Raw genomic sequence first — 16,657 nt, forward strand, 5'->3', positions numbered from 1 at the left:
TCTAATTTCCTGTTGGCATCTTATAGGCTGAGCTCTAATTTTCGTATATTTACATTCACCTGCCATAATTTCAATCAAAGTTTTCTTTTTTCTGCCTCAGTATCTCTTAATTTATAAACATAAAATTTACACTGTCACACGTTAAAAGTGTTAAAATTGTTTAAAAAGGTATTTACCTTCGACAGACGGCCCGTTTCGACGCTATTTGTCGTCGTCTTCAGTGTCTCTTGAACCACTGCTGATTTTGGCTCTGCGATGTGCAGTTGTCGATGGTAGGGGCGGGGGTGTGTTGTTCCTATGGTGGGGGTTGGCTGTCTGTATGTTATGACGTATTATGATGTCAAACAATGTGTGCGTATTGAACTGTAGTTGCGTATTAAGTATGTAATGTGGGTGTGCTATTGTATTCTTATATATTGCGTATTGTTCTAGGATATTTAACTGTAAACTTTTTGGTATGATGTGTAAAATTTCCATATCTGTTTCTATATTATTGTAGTCATGATTATTGTCGATAATGTGATCTGCATAATTTGATGTAATGTATGGTTTGGTTATACCTTTAATATGTTCGTTGTATCTTGTATGAAAGGATCTTCCTGTCTGTCCTATGTAAAAATGTGGGCAACTATTGCATTTTAATTTATAAACTCCAGTTGAATTATATATATTTGAATGTTTAGTGTGGTTATTTAAGTATTTCTGTGTTGTGTTATTTGTTTTGTATGCAATTTTGTACTTTAGTTTTCTGAATGAAGTTGCGATTTTGTGGGTATTCGTATTGTGATATGTTAATGTTATGTATTTATTCTCGCGTGCTGTTTGTGTTGGTTTGGTCTGTTTTTGTTTTGACTTTTTTATTAGTGTGTCTATTATGTTAGGGTTGTATCCATTGTCTTGTGCTATATATTTTATTGTGTTTAATTCTTCCGTGTAGTTGTCTTTGTTCGTTGGTATATTAATTAATCTGTGTGTCATTGTACGGAAAGCTGCATGTTTATGTTGTATGGGATGATTTGATGAATTGTGTATATGTGTTGTGGTTGTAGTGGGTTTCCTATATATTTTGAATTCGTGTCTGTTATTTGTTTTGGTTATGGTGATGTCTAAGAAGTTTATAGCTTGCTTATGTTCCATTTCTACTGTATATTTTAATTTGGGGTGTATTTTGTTGAGTTGTTGATGTAGGTTTTCTATTTGTCTTTTGTTTCCATTATATAAGACTATTATGTCATCTACATATCGATGCCAGTACATTATTTTCTCTGCGTGTTTGTTGTTGTCGGTATTTAGTATGTGTGTTTGTTCTATGTTGTGAATAAAGATTTCAGCTAATATACTTGATATAGATGAACCCATTGGTAATCCTTCAGTTTGTGTATAGTATTTATTGTTATGTGTGAAATAATTTTGTTTAGTAATAATTTCTGTGATGTGTAAAATTTCGTTAATATGAGTCTGTGGTATGTTATTTTTGATAAGCATTTCCCGAAGTATTTCTAGTGTTTCTGTTACTGGTATGTTTGTATATAGATTTACGATGTCAAATGATGCTAATGTTGTATTGTGTGGAATGTGTTTGTGTTTTATTTTGTTAACTAAGTCTATGGTGTTGCTATGGTGTAAATTGCTTACATTGAGTTCTTTGACAATTTCTTCGCCCTCGCACACTTGAACCATTCAGATTACCACACACAGATTCTCTCTTCCTTTTTTGGCCGCCACGCATATTTTCCTTTTAATATTTCATCTATATTCTTAATTATACCGTAAATGTCCTTCCACATTTGAATATTTCTGAAATTTTTCTACGAGATGTTTCCTTCTTACTTTCTTCAATCATTTTTCATCTCACCTCTTCATAGACCCTGGGCGCTGACCAGCACATGAGGTGGCCACTAAATAAAGAGAGAATTTGTATTGATCTTATGGAAAATCCAATTGGTTCCATAGAAAATTGGCCTTTTGACCAGGTGGATATTTAAATGAAGTGACCGCAAAGGCAGGTTTCACTGTATTTATCAGAATTTATAAGATTCGAAATTTTTGCTCCGCCCCCTTTAACATTATTTGTAGTTTGAATAAATGATTGTAACAATTAACATTTTATCTAATATAATTTGCCTTGATATAACTACATAATTTTCAATTTTCAACAGATAAAAGGTACCGTACACACAACTTTTGAATTAAATTTGTTGAAACTTGGCCAAGAATTATTTTGAAAAGTAACAGACAACATTATTTACTGATACTGTTCCTGGTTGCAATATATGACCAAATACTTTTCAAGATTCTCGATTGAGAAGTTTTGCATTTGAAGGACGAAAAGATTCTATTGATAGCACATGACGTCATAGGCGCAAATTTAATCGCTGCCACTGTACAGGTACCCATGGTAACTGACAATTGAAGTTTTTCCTCCTGGAAAATGGAGGACACATTTTTCATTTTTTCAAACCCTGGATTCGTCTCCAATACTTTCTTCAGTTTTAATGTAATGGCTTCACCCACAGGACCTGGTACTTGTTTCTGTAGAAGCAATTCAATGACACCAATTGCAACTTTCAGTTGTAGCGACAAAGATTCCAAGTACTCTATATATTTTGGAAGGTCACTGAAATGTGTCTTGAGGAAAGGAAGGGAGCCATAGATGTTGTCACTGCTAAGTACAGATTTTTCCTGAGAGAAATGTATTGATATTTCTCTCAAAATAAAAAAAGGTCAATATATAATGCAGTAAATATAGGATAAAGCTTATCAACAATGATTTAGATTCTTTCAGATACTAAGGTCCAGTTTAGGTTTTTTTTAGGTTCAACAGATTTCACATATATAACTCCTACGATCATAATTCGGAAAAATATTGAAGAAATTAGGAGTTCAGAAGCAAGGAAAAGAATAGGTAAAAAAAAACTACAAATCCAGTCCCTAGTAATAACGTTGCAATAGTTGTCTACATTATTCTTGTTTAGAAACAATCTCGGCTACAATCTAAACTAATCCTCCTCTGTTATCGTTGCTATCTTTCATTTCTGTTATCTCTAATTTTCTGTTTATCTTCAATTATTATATCTCACTAATATTCACCAATTATATACATTACAATATTACATTATTTGCCCTATTTTTCACTGAGCTTTTCTCAGAATTTTACTCTTGCATTCATTCAGTGTTCCAATATTCGAATATTCGAATAATACTACCACTTCTTCAATTCACTTATCACTTTTTCTCTTTCATTGGTATAGCTTTCCTGGTTCACTCTCTCTACTTGCACTCACTTTCAATTTTTCCTCCTGCACTTCCCAGATTCTTCCGCTATCTAGTACATAAAACACTCAATATTCTTTGGTCTGTGGATAAGCTTCGGGGCTTCTACCGCGTTGTCTTGGTGTTAGTAGCTGCCGTTTCGACTGCTGTGTTGTGGTCATCTTCAGAGCAGTTGGATAAGGAAATAGTCTGTGAGTTCATATATATATATATATATATATATATATAGTAGTCTCGATGGGGGGAGTAATTTCGGTGATAGGTCGTAGGTTCCCCTTCTGGCATCTGATTGGTCCTTCGCTGTCCAATCTGGTTGTCTGTATGGAGGGGAGTATTCATATTAAATACTGGCCCTCATAAGTTCCGAAAAAGTGACCTTGATACCATGCCCGATGTCCGGATGAAGGGGGGGGCGCCACGTACATGTGGAGACCTGGTTTCTCGTTCTTAAGTATCGTAGGTTCTCCTTCTGGCATCTGATTGTCCTTCGTTGTCCAATCTGGTTGAGGTCTGTATGGAGGGGTGTATTCATATTAAATACTGGCCCTCATAAGTTCCGAAAAAGTGACCTTGATACCGTGCCCGATGTCCGGATGAAGGGGGGGGGGGCGCCACGTACATGTGGAGACCTGCTTTCTCGTTCCTAAGTTTCGTAGGTTCTCCTTCTGGCATCTGATTGTCCTTCGTTGTCCAATCTGGTTGAGGTTTGTATGGAGGGGAGTATTCATATTAAATACTGGCCCGCATAAGATCAGAAAGAGTGACCTTGGTATCGTGCCCGATGTCCGGATGAAGGATGAAGGGGGGGCGCCGCGTACATGTGGAGACCTAGTTTCTCGTTCCTAAGTATCGTAGATTCTCCTTCTGGCATCTGATTGTCCTTCGTTGTCCAATCTGGTTGAGGTTTGTATGGAGGGGAGTATTCATATTAAATACTGGCCCGCATAAGATCCGAAAGAGTGACCTTGGTATCGTGCCCGATGTCCGGATGAAGGGGGGGGGGCGCCGCGTACATGTGGAGACCTGGTTTCTCGTTCCTAAGTATCGTAGGTTCTCCTTCTGGCATCTGATTGTCCTTCGTTGTCCAATCTGGTTGAGGTCTGTATGGAGGGGAGTAGTCATATTAAATACTGGCCCTCATAAGGTCCGAAAGAGTGACCTTGGTATCGTGCCCGATGTACGGATGAAGAGGGGGGGCGCTGCGTACATGTGGAGACCTGGTTTCTCGTTCCTAAGTATCGTAGGTTCTCCTTCTGGCATCTGATTGTCCTTCGTTGTCCAATCTGGTTGAGGTCTGTATGGAGGGGAGTAGTCATATTAAATACTGGCCCTCATAAGGTCCGAAAGAGTGACCTTGGTATCGTGCCCGATGTACGGATGAAGGGGGGGGGGCGCTGCGTACATGTGGAGACCTGGTTTCTCGTTCCTAAGTATCGTAGGTTCTCCTTCTGGCATCTGATTGGTCCTTCGTTGTCCAATCTGGTTGAGGTCTGTATAGAGGGGAGTATTCATATTAAATACTGGCCCTCATAAGGTCCGAAGGAGTGACCTTGCTATCGTGCCCGATGTCCGGATGAAGGGGGGGGGGGGCGCCGCGTACATGTGGAGACCTGGTTTCTCGTTCCTAAGTATGATCTTGGAATGGACTTCCCCATGAGTTGCTGAGTTGTAACCCCTCGTCCTTGTTGATGTTGTTTGATGTGGAAGGCTTCTTTAACCAGTCTTCTGTATAAGTTGTCTTCTTTATCTATTATCTTGATGTTGTCGAATTCGATGGCGTGGCCTGAATCTGCTGAGTGTAAGGATATTGCTGATTTTTCGTATGGTCCGTATTCGCAGAGTCGGATGTATATTCCGGCTGATTGGAGGTATGGACGTTTATCTTTGACTTTGACTAATGATTGGGAGACCTTGTGTGGGCCGTTGTAAACCGTCTTGATATTGAATTTCCTCAGTTCTGTCTGTGGTTCCTTCTATGTATGGGAGGAAGGCTTTCTGTTTCATGTTCTAAAATTCAGGATCTTGTTCGTGTGCTTCTGGTCATCAGTTACTGTATGTGTACTTCCTTATAATGTTTTTGTCATATCCGTTGTTTTTGAAGGTTTTGTGTAGGAATTGAAGTTCTGCTCGTAGGTTGTCAGAGTCACAGATTCTATGAGTGCGCTCAGTGAGAGTTTTGAAGACCGATTAGCTTGCTTGCTTTTGCTTGCTTGCTTGCTTGCTTGCTTTTGTTTGCTTGCTTTTGCTTGCTTGCTTTTGCTTGCTTGCTTTTGCTTGCTTACTTGCTTGCTTGCTTTTTCTTGCTTGCATTTGCTTGCTTGCTTTCGCTCACTTGCGCTTGCTTGCTTTCGCTTGCCTGCTTGGGATGTTAAGGAGAGAGGATGGCTTTAATATGGTGGAAAATCTATAAATTAAAAAAAAATTGCTGTAAGATACACTTTGATATATGAGAAAAATGTAATGCAGATTTATGCCTTTGTTAGTTGCTGCAACGCTCTTTTTAAAGCTCTGGTGCACAGAGTTTTGAAGGGGCAAGGACGTTTACAATGTGGTGGAAAACCAGTAAACTTTTGAAAGAAAAATGTTTTCTTTAAAATAATCTTCGAAATTATAAAATTTATCAGACAAAATTTAATGCACACTTGCGACCCTTTTAACAGTCATTTGAAAGCTCTGCTGCACAGGCTAAATGACAATAAACTTGGATTGCAATTTCTGTAACTTTAATTTGTTACTTTATTCTCACAAAAAAGTATTAATATCTTTATATCTTCCGAACTATTAATGCTACATAATACATGATATTTGCAACACACATTCTTAGGCTATTAGGAAACTTTTCTGTATAACAGAGATTCGTTATTTTGTTGCCTTTGAAGAATATCCTCCCATGTTTCTATAAAAGTATTTTTTAAATTGATTCTTTAGATATATTCTTCATTTTAAAATTTTGAAAGCGAATATCAAAATTATAGTGCAGACATTTAAAAGAATGTGCATTTAGGAGTAAAATGACAAAGATGTTTTGAATTTATCTTAATAATGGCTGAGATATATTCATTGTGGTGATCTACAATGCCCTGGTACTTGACTTTTTTCCAAGATTTCTGACCAAATTATTTTTACTAATCTTGAATTTCAGTTGCTACAGCAATGATATTTCTACATATGAAAATGAAAAATGACCGTCTGACAGAACAAATTTCAAATTATACAACCCTTTCCCTTAAACATAATATTTACATGTGAGCAGGTCACTGTCAGCTTGTGTATGGGTGGCGGAAAGTGTGTATCTGTTTATGTGTGGATTATAAACAAATCCCGTTCCATAAGTGAATTAGAGTATTAATATTTATGTCAGTATGTCATTCTGTAAGAATATCAATTCCGTTCTGGATGGGGACGGAGATGAGAGTCACTACTCAAAAGTGGATATTAAAAGAATATATTTTTAAACACAGAGTTGGTGAGTGTGCAAATTTTTTCGGAACCCACAACGCAGTTACACTTCAAAATTATAACAGGGAAATTTATTATTTTAGTAAAAACATTTAATTTTTATTTTGTAAAATTGGAAAGGGTGAACTATCTGATTGTGGCTCCTAAGTTGTTTCATTGTAAAAACCAATAGAAAGCTGGAACAATTTATAGTAATGGTAGTAGTAATAGTAGCAGTACTAGTAGTAGTGATAATAGTAGTAGTACTAATAGTAATAGTAGCAGTAGCAGTGGTGTAGTAGTAATAATAGTAGTAGTACTAATAGTAACAGTAGTAGTAGCAGTGGTGTAGTCCATATGGTATAAAAAAGACAAAAATGTAATTCATCATTTTATATAACACATCAAATTAAAAGTGCACACAAGAAATGAAGAAATATTACTTTCCCATAACAAAATTCTAAATCAGAATCAAATTCATGAACTGTATTTGTATTTTAAATCAACTTCAGAACATGCGATTTGCAATATATAGTGAAATCCTGCAGCTATACATAAGTCAAAGCAATATTATGTTGTATAGGAAACTTAAGGCAATACATCAGTCAACTTTTGGCCGAAAATGAAAAATTATGTTTTTTAGTTTTTCAGTATTTTATTATGAATAAATTTTCTATTTTGATATTGTGTCCTCTACTGGAAAATTCTAGGACAATAGGATGATGGTGGTTGTTCTTTAGTCAACTGTCCAGATAGGACTGAACAACAAATCAGTTTGTTTATATTGGTCTTGTGAGGCATATATTAAATTTAATTTATTAAATCTAATATTAAGAGAAATTTGAAACCATTCATTGCCTCGTGCATATTGACGAAATATAAATTTAGCGATTAAAAATTTATTCAAAACTAATATCTAAGGAATGGTACATTATACAGCAATGAGGATAATAATCCAATATTATTATTAATATTATTATTATTATTATTATTATTATTATTATTATTATTAAGTCTTCTGTATCTTCCTATCAACCAACCTCAGGTAAAGGGTCGCGCTCCACAGTTTTAAAGTACTTCTGCTGAGAGACAGGGATGGAGAGAGTAGTTGTGACAACATCGCGCTTGCATGTTACTGGCTTTCGCGAAACGTCAGGAGGTTTGAGAGTGCGACTTGTAGATCGTAGATATATTTTATTAACTGGAAGTTGAGCCTGGTTACGATGTATTTCATTCTGTAATACATTATATATTATAAGTACTAGTATAAAAAGTGAATGTTATTAAATAATTTATTGTGAAATATACTTACATTTACATACAAGCTATAAAAGTTGTTCGAACAATTATGGGTTAAACAGGCCTTGTGTTTAAAAGTAGACTCGTGTATATATCCAGTAATCAATTTTAGATTTTTTGTAATACGTCTTTCTGTAATGAAGCATGTTGCGTATTATATATAAGTGGGAACAGTATTTTAGTAACCTGTGAAGGATATGTATGGGAATGCTGCTGGTGATGCATTGACTTCTAAGTACCCTGACAACTGTTTCAGTGGGAGTGACCAGGGGTCAGTATGTTACGCGCATGAATATTATGTGGTTTGTAAAGTTGGACTATTTACTTAGAGGTTGTATAGGGGGTTTCGGACATGGATCAAATTTTCATTAAGTATGCAATTATCTTTAAAAATTGTTTTGTGATATAATATTCTTCAGCTAAATTTATCAATCCATTATCTAAACATCGTTTCAAAATGTTGAATGTTTCAAACATGTGACGTAATTCGTGTCTTGTGTCTATTAAATGTGTAGGACATGTAGATTTTCTTCTATTGTGTTTCAAATCAGCTAAGTGTTCACCATATCTGATTTCAAAATTTCTTTTAGTTTGGATTTCTGTTTGCAAGTGTGACATTCTAAGCTGTAAATACATTATTATGTAATTTATTAGTTGTACGAAGCCCATTATTTGAAATGTTGTTGAGTTTCTTTTCGGGTTTGTGTGCTATTGATATATATTCTTTCTTGAAAAATTAGCTAATTTATTTTATATATATTCTTTGTACGATAATGCAAAATGTTTTCTTTTAGCATTCTTATTAATATCATTAACATTTTTTATGTACTTACGTTTTTTGTTTTACAATTCTCTCTTTTTATGTATTAATTCCTTAATTAGACTTCTATTGTAACCATTTTCGTTAGGTATTTGAATTATTTTATTGTATTCTTTGTTGTAGTTGTTCTTGCTTAAGGGCGTTTGTATTAATCTATTAATAAAAAATTTGAAATTATTTAGTTTCTGTGAATTTTGGTGTTCTGAAGTTATTGGAATGCTGTGGTTAGTGCTTCCGGATTTTCTATAAATATTAAAGCCAGATTTGTTTTTCTGTTTTATTGTAGTAATGTCTAAAAAGTGAATAGTGTTGTTGACTTCTATTTCTTGCAAGAATTTTAAGCTATTATGTAGCTTATTGAATGATTGTAGTATTTGTTCATTTGTTTCTTCATTCTCATAAATTATGAATGTATCGTCTACATATCTGCTATAGCATTTGATGTTATGTGATTGTAAAATATTGCTTATGTGGTTGTCTTCTATGTGTTGAATAAATATCTCGGCTAATAGGCCTGATAATGGATTTCCCATCGCAAGTCGCTTGTGTTGCTTATATATTCTATTATTGAACTGAAAATAATTTTGTTTAGTTACAGTGTGTTATTATCTGTTCAATTTTGGATCTGTGTAGATCTAATTAATTTGTGGACCTAAGTAATTTATTTTCAATTATATTAATGGTTACATTTATCAAAATATTAGTACATAAATTTTCAATGTCAAGTGATAACATTTTAGTGTTCTTAGTCACTTTCAAATTGTTGAGTTTATTAACTAATTGATTAGTATTTGTTGTTATGTATAGGTGTTGTAATTTCAATGTGAATCTTACGTACTGTTGTAAAAATTTACATATTTTGTAACTTGGAGAGTTGATTCTATTTACTATTGGTCTCATTGTAATGGATTTTTATGAGTTCTCGGCAGTGTTTTCAAGGAAGAATTTTGGGATTTTGATTTATATATTTAAAAATAGAATTAGGTGGGATAATTTCAGGAATAGATTTTAAAGTGTTATTGATTTCTTTTGGTTAGGTAATAATAACAGCAATAATAATAATAATTCAATATGAAAACCTAACTTAGAAAAATAATATTGTAGGTGGAGGGAGCATCTTAAATAAAATAATATTTATATTTAAAAACCGAATAAAAAAGTAAAGTAAATATATCTTGCCAACCTAATTAAGTATATGTAAACTTAATTATTTACATGTGTATTAGTATTATTATTATTATTATTATTAATTGCAATAATTGTATTGTAAGCGTAATGTGTTACCATTTCCACCGGGCGTTTACCCATCTGCAGTGTGAATAAATACCATCTACCTACATGTAAATCAGCATGATATGTATGGTAACGATGCTAAGTAACCTGTTTCAAAACGGAGTATTCAATCCTCATGGCGATTAATCAGCGTGTTGACCAGGGTAACGATGTTGAGAATCCAGCTTTAAGACAGGGCAACGAATTCTCTTGGCATATATGAGATCTGAGAGCGACTTTGAGTTCTTTTAAAGCCCGAAGCTCCAGGATCTATTCAAATACGGACAGAACATGGTAATATCACCAAAGCAAGTTTCCACTGGAGTCCCCAGGGAACAAAAGTACAAGAAGAGGAAGACTTAGAGTGCCAATACACTCAGAAATGAAGCCGAAGAGTAAGGAAGGAGATGGAGGCACAGGCAAGAAACAGAATTCACTGCCGATCTTTCATCAAGGCAAGCTGCTTCCAGAGGAGTGACAGCACTGATGCTGCTAGTTTCGCTGGTCATTATCGGAACTTACAAGCAACTTTGACTGCTTCTGAAGTCCGAAGCTTCAGGGTCTATTACTTACTTTACAAATTAATTCATCCATTTTGCAATTATTTTTTCTACTGTTTTATTTATTTTGTTTCAGAAGTTTTAAATAGTCATTTGGGCTGTATTAACCGGCCACAAAGAATCAGTGGAAGCTGATGACACCCGTTCCATGACAGCTCACTTCATACGTAAGATGCTATGGACTTAAAGGAGCAGTCCGTGATAAAATTCGAAATTTTGATTATATTATAGGATGTTTACCTAAGTAATCCTTAGATTAACGGTGTTTGTTTCATCTCTCTACGCCTTTTAGTTTGTGAAATATTAAAGGTCTTACTGCAAGCTCTGACGTCATAACCACCGATCGCTTCATAATACTGCATTGCAGTTCCGTTTGACATACAGTGGTGTAGAACGAGTAAATACATATTCATATGTTACAGTCAGTTATTATTGACTCACTTAGGACCTATCACATGCATATACTGTAATAGTAATAATAATAATAATAATAATAATAATAATAATAATAATAATAATAATAATAATACTAGAAATAACTTACCCAAACTCTATCCCACTTTAAATCCCGTGTACAATGCATTCTGTTCCATTCTGTGATTAGAACGACTGGGGTCTGGTAAGGGTTCAAACTGAAAAGGTTTAATATTTTGATCAATTATAACCTAAGTCAACGTCTTCACTGAGTGAGTGAATGTATGTGAGACGTGAAATATTAGTTATGTAGGGACTACAGATACGTGTTTATCTCACGTCAACAATAAATTAGTACACGGTTTATATTATTCTATTACGCCATAGTTGTTGAGTCACACGGTTTAGGCACCGGGGCTATGTTTGTGAGAACTAAAAAACATGAGGATCATCGAATTGCAGTAGTTGATAATCACGAGCTACTTACAACACATTTCTCTGTATATCTTCTGTCCACATGTTTTCCTTCCTGCTGTATGTTTTCTTTTCCACCCATCGTTTAGTGGCTTTAGAGTATTGGAGTCTATTTTTACGTTGTATTTATGGTCCATTATCGCAATCATAGTTCTTGTTACTATTTCATCATATGAAAAGTGTTTGCTCTTAGGAATGTAAACCAATCTGTCGTTATGATATGATTCAAGTTTGCTGGTGTGACAAAACTAATTAGTCTGCTTTAAGTCTTTTAAAGGGCAGGGTTGCATACAACATTTTTCAGAGCATTGTTGGTTCGGATCCAGGTTCGGTCCAATCCCTCTCGCTATTGTATGGGTGAATGTGTGCACATTTTTCATATGTCTCTGTTCGTGTATATTACAAATATGATTTAATACAGAAATGAATCTGTCTTCTAAGTCGTCAGAATAACCTTCACATGTAGCACATAACCACCACGAGTGATTTGTGATGCTGTCTTTCCACATTTGTATTTTCTCATATGTTTTTGTGGCGGCTTTAAGGTTTTTAGATAAGCTTTTTGCAATGTGCCAAATGTCAAATGATGGTCCACCATTCATATTTGGTCCTCATGAATTTCCTAATTCCTCTATTGCGGTCCGACAGAGAGAGGGTAATGTTCATTTTTTCTTTTAGGCGATCTAGAACTTTTTCGCATGCTGCTTTTTCAAGATTGCCTACAATTAGGCCCTTTTGCAGAACTATGAAGTCTATAAGATTATCTGAATCGAGGTCCATTACACTGTAAGTGACATATTTTGCACTGTAACCAGGTGAGTCAAATTGGTCATCACCGCGATTCGCACGTTTTTATCTTTTACGGAACTGATAAGTTGTTCATGAATCTGAAAATAACTATACCTGCTGTTGGTTCTACGAATTTTGAAATTATTTTTTAAAATATTGTCTTGCCGTTGAAATATAGTTGTAAAGTTTTTGAAAAATGTTCAAACAATTTGTACCTTATACCTGATGAATTAGAATTTGAAGTTTCTTCTTCTATTTGAAAAGATTAAAGTCAGTTTATGGCTCACTCACATCTGATTCACCACACACATTTCTTAGCGTCTCGCACCCTATCTCACACTGCACAGCTTTGTTTATAAATTAATATTATTTGATTTCCGTGAATTTTCAGCCTCATCAAGAACTACACATACGTCAATATTTTCAGCTATAGGTGCATCACTGCAACTTGCTATTACTTCTTCGACGACCTATTTTCATTTATAAGCAGAGGAGCGCTTAGTATTAGAACTGTCTTGGGGAGATTCTCTTTTCAAAAATAAGGGACAGCAGTTTTCTTCATTTTCATAGGAGTTCTATTGTCTTTCATTAAACGTCTTTTTAGTAGAGACGATTCTTCAAAATTAATTTCATGGAAATGATTAGAACACACAACAGCAGTTTTCGATGGTGTAAAATCTTTTCTGTTGATTTTCTTTACCCATGTTTTAAATATTTGCGGTGACTTTTCTCTGCTCGGAAATACATGAAATGATACCCCTTCTCCATGTTCTGCTTTTGTTCTTCCCTCTGAACACGAACAATCATAACACCACGGCATTTTAAACTGTATTACGATACAATTTTTTCTGTTTAGTCTACTGTAGTTCAAAATCGTTCATATAAAAGAAAATAGCCCTACATAAAACCACAACGTTGGTATGTGCTATTTTATGATTAAATGAAAAGCAAAATATGACTTCACTCAATCACAACTAAGTCCGAAATTCTGTTCACGTGTACTACTGCGCGAAAAGATTATTTAATACAAAGCACTGCACTCGGGATGTTCTCGGCCTACTACGCAATCACACCAGTTCAGTGGTTGTGACGTCATAAGTTTTTGTGCGGAGTCAGTAACTCAAGAACCATGCCTCGCATTGACATGCGGTAAATTACATTCTACTTAGATTGAAAAACGTGTTTGATTAAAGCCAACTTAATTTTATCGCGGACTGCTCCTTTAATGCAGCTTCTCACAATACTCTCTCCTTGTTAGGAATAGGCGTTTGGTTTTCATTGAGGCATTTGTTTTCTTATAATAATCCGAAGCCAATATAATATGCCACTTTTAATAAGTGAATTGAATTAGCGATATTTAACATTCTAACAGGGGAAATAAAAATATTACCACAGGTTATAAAATACAGTATCCATAAGCCGATTAAAATATGTATATAATTATGTAATCTAATATATTAAATGCATAATGTGTGATGCATCTAAGTGATATTATATTGTACAGGAAATCAGCATTATAATGCTCGCCCAAGTGCTGCATGTATTGCATGTACTTGGAGTAACGTGTTTTATGTTGTGACTGTGGAAGTGGTTAGTAATCAAGAAAAGTAGCAATGCTTCGTTTTCTGTAGTTTGTAATGGCTATACATCGGATCTGGCCCTAAATTTTTAAGTTTTAGTGCCTATATAGCTTGCAAACGTATGTAAAATAGGTTCTTATTGTTTTAAAATAGGTACAATAACATTTATGAAAATACATAGTAAGGGATATAAGTAAAACAATTTTACCTATTTAAAAATAGAGAGATGGCAGTATTGGTGATGCTTGAGAAATATTGGCTTTGAGCAGAGCCTGGCCCACACTACGTGGCAACGTCGCACAGCACTTTAGTTGCCGTCCTATCCTGCTGCACAGCTGTTAAATGCGAGAAAAGCAGTAGGCTACATCGTTTTTCATTTCAAAGGAAAAGTAATGACTTCCTGAATCTTTAGTGAGTTCACTAAACATTATGTGATTCACGCTATTATTATCAATTATGACACACTATGTTTTGCAATCCACATATATGTACTTTTTGTAATATATCTTCACATACTTCTATTGAACCTGGCCCTGTAAGTTGATTCACTGCAACAAGTTTTAATACTTTTCACTTTTTTAAACTTACCAAAATGCAGCAAATTAAAAAAGTTTCCGGTACAACACTTTTTGTGAGATCATCTGTTTTATTTGTAGCGATCCCAAACAATCGTCCATTTTTGTAGCCTACAGTTCCTTTTACTCGAATTTGATACATGTGAATCTTCACAATATTTTCACTCTCTGAATACTGCCTAACATGTTTCAAGAACTGTTTATTCTCAGATTTGAAGAAGGAGATACTTTAAACAATGAGGAAAGTTTTCTTAGATAGGCTATAGAGGGTGCGGTAATGACACGAAGTTCAGTCTAATCATATCCTAACACTTGGCATTCTGGATATGAATTAAAAAAGAGTTTATAATTATTGAGGATACATCATACTGTCGCCCTGATCGGCGCAGTTGGTATGGCGCTGGCCTTTCTGTCCGAGATCAATCCCGGCCCAGGTCAATGGCATTTAAGTGTGCTTAAATGCGACAGGCTCATGTCACTAGACTTACTGACATGTTAAAGAACTCCTGTGGAACAAAATTCTGGCATATCGGCGACGCTGATATAACCTCGGCAGTTGCGATCTTCGTTAAATAAAACATACAGTAATTTACAAAAATCATAATTGATTTTTAGAGTGTAATAATTGAAGTAAATCCGATTTGAAATATCAGTGTTGTTTTATTCCACATCTGAACTTCACTAAGCCTTTCATATATGAACAATTGTTGGGTCTGCATTACCGTGTCAGTACGAGTTCCAACTTTAATGTTATAGATGGAAGCTAAAGAATAATTTGTATGCATATTCAATTACTTAATTCCCTCCAGATTACATATCATACTTGAAAGCACGAAATATCAAGGAAATAATATACAAACTATTCCAGGGAAGAGGAAAGTACCCCACTGAAATGTCAACACAGATCAGTAGCTAATATTTGGTTGCATTGGCGTTTGAACCGAGCCTCTAGAGTGGAAATTCAAATAAAAATAATTTCCTAACTAAATCTGAATGCTGCTCGTATATATCAATACTATCCTTGTATTTATATTAGGTTTACTATAAATTCACGATAATATTGAACGTGGCTGAGATAGGGAGTGTAGGATGACATTCTAGGCGAAGTAGAAATACTCGGAAAAATTGATTCAGAATACGCTGATCACCTCAAACATCATTCTTGTAACGTTAAAATAATAATTGATTTATTTTAAAATAAGCATTAATTATGAGACACTGTGTGGGCATTCAATTACAACTATTATTTTATTATAAATAACACACAACAATTATGCAGCACATGAAGAGATGCTGGGGGACCGGGTGCTGTATAACCCAAGTGACATTTTTATATTTTGTCATTCTGAAGATGATCGGAAAGAGTAACGAAAATCAGGTAAGTAAATTCAGTAAATATATTTAAAGGATAATTATATAATTATTTTTTGGTACAATGTCCATGCTCCTCCCTGACTGCATTATCAATGGCAGCAGTAGTAGTACTGTTACTGATGATATAGCAGCAATATTAGTGAAGCAGTGGGGCGCGCGGTACTGTTGCAATTAATAACTAACGCTGCAAGCCATAAGGTCACGGACTCGATTCCCGACGGGGTCATAGACTTTTTCCATTGGTGTAACCCTTCCAGCTGTAACCCTTATTATTTTAAGGATATGTTGTAGGAACCAAAATGAAATCACTTTTTCTTTCTTGTAAGGAGGAGGGACTCGAAGGCTTACACTGCAGCCTGAAGTTTATTGTGCTTATCTCTGAATGACTGGGCAGCGCTCTTCTACAGAAATGTTGAGCGGCTCGAGTATTTTTCTAATGCCACACTGCGCATGCTCTGGGCCAAGATCCTGGTTCATACCATGAAGAGATATTCGTCTCTCCTTTCTGTTTATGTATTACATATCTATGGTGAGGAGAAATTAAAACATGGAGGGGTTACTACATGTTTAATACGTATACAAATATACTGACGTAAAATTCTGTAGATTTTAGAAGAAAAAAAACAAACCTGAAATATGCAGAAGAGCCGGAAGCATTTCACCACGTTATGAAAACAACTAATGCTACCAGGCGAGCGAAGTGGTCTAAAGCGTATGCGTCTGCAGTGCTGATCAACGGTTCCAATCCCAACACGATCCATTATGTGTTATATTTATAAAAATATAGGG

At 35.0% G+C, this 16,657-nt stretch overlaps 1 long non-coding RNA gene across 3 annotated transcripts in view; it reads left to right on the forward strand.

Moving 5' to 3' along the window:
• The first annotated feature begins 3,492 nt into the window (after positions 1-3,492).
• Positions 3,493-16,657, forward strand: part of LOC138703259 (uncharacterized) — a 97,560-nt gene continuing 84,395 nt past the window's right edge. For 2 of the 3 annotated variants that reach the window (XR_011333016.1, XR_011333017.1), the window contains exon 1: positions 3,493-8,382. This is a non-coding gene — a long non-coding RNA (uncharacterized lncRNA). The remainder of the gene's footprint in view (positions 8,383-16,657) is intronic. The other variant, XR_011333018.1, reaches the window with a different exon arrangement.

The sequence above is a fragment of the Periplaneta americana genome, chromosome 7, assembly GCF_040183065.1.
Source record: "Periplaneta americana isolate PAMFEO1 chromosome 7, P.americana_PAMFEO1_priV1, whole genome shotgun sequence".
NCBI lineage: Eukaryota > Metazoa > Arthropoda > Insecta > Blattodea > Blattidae > Periplaneta > Periplaneta americana.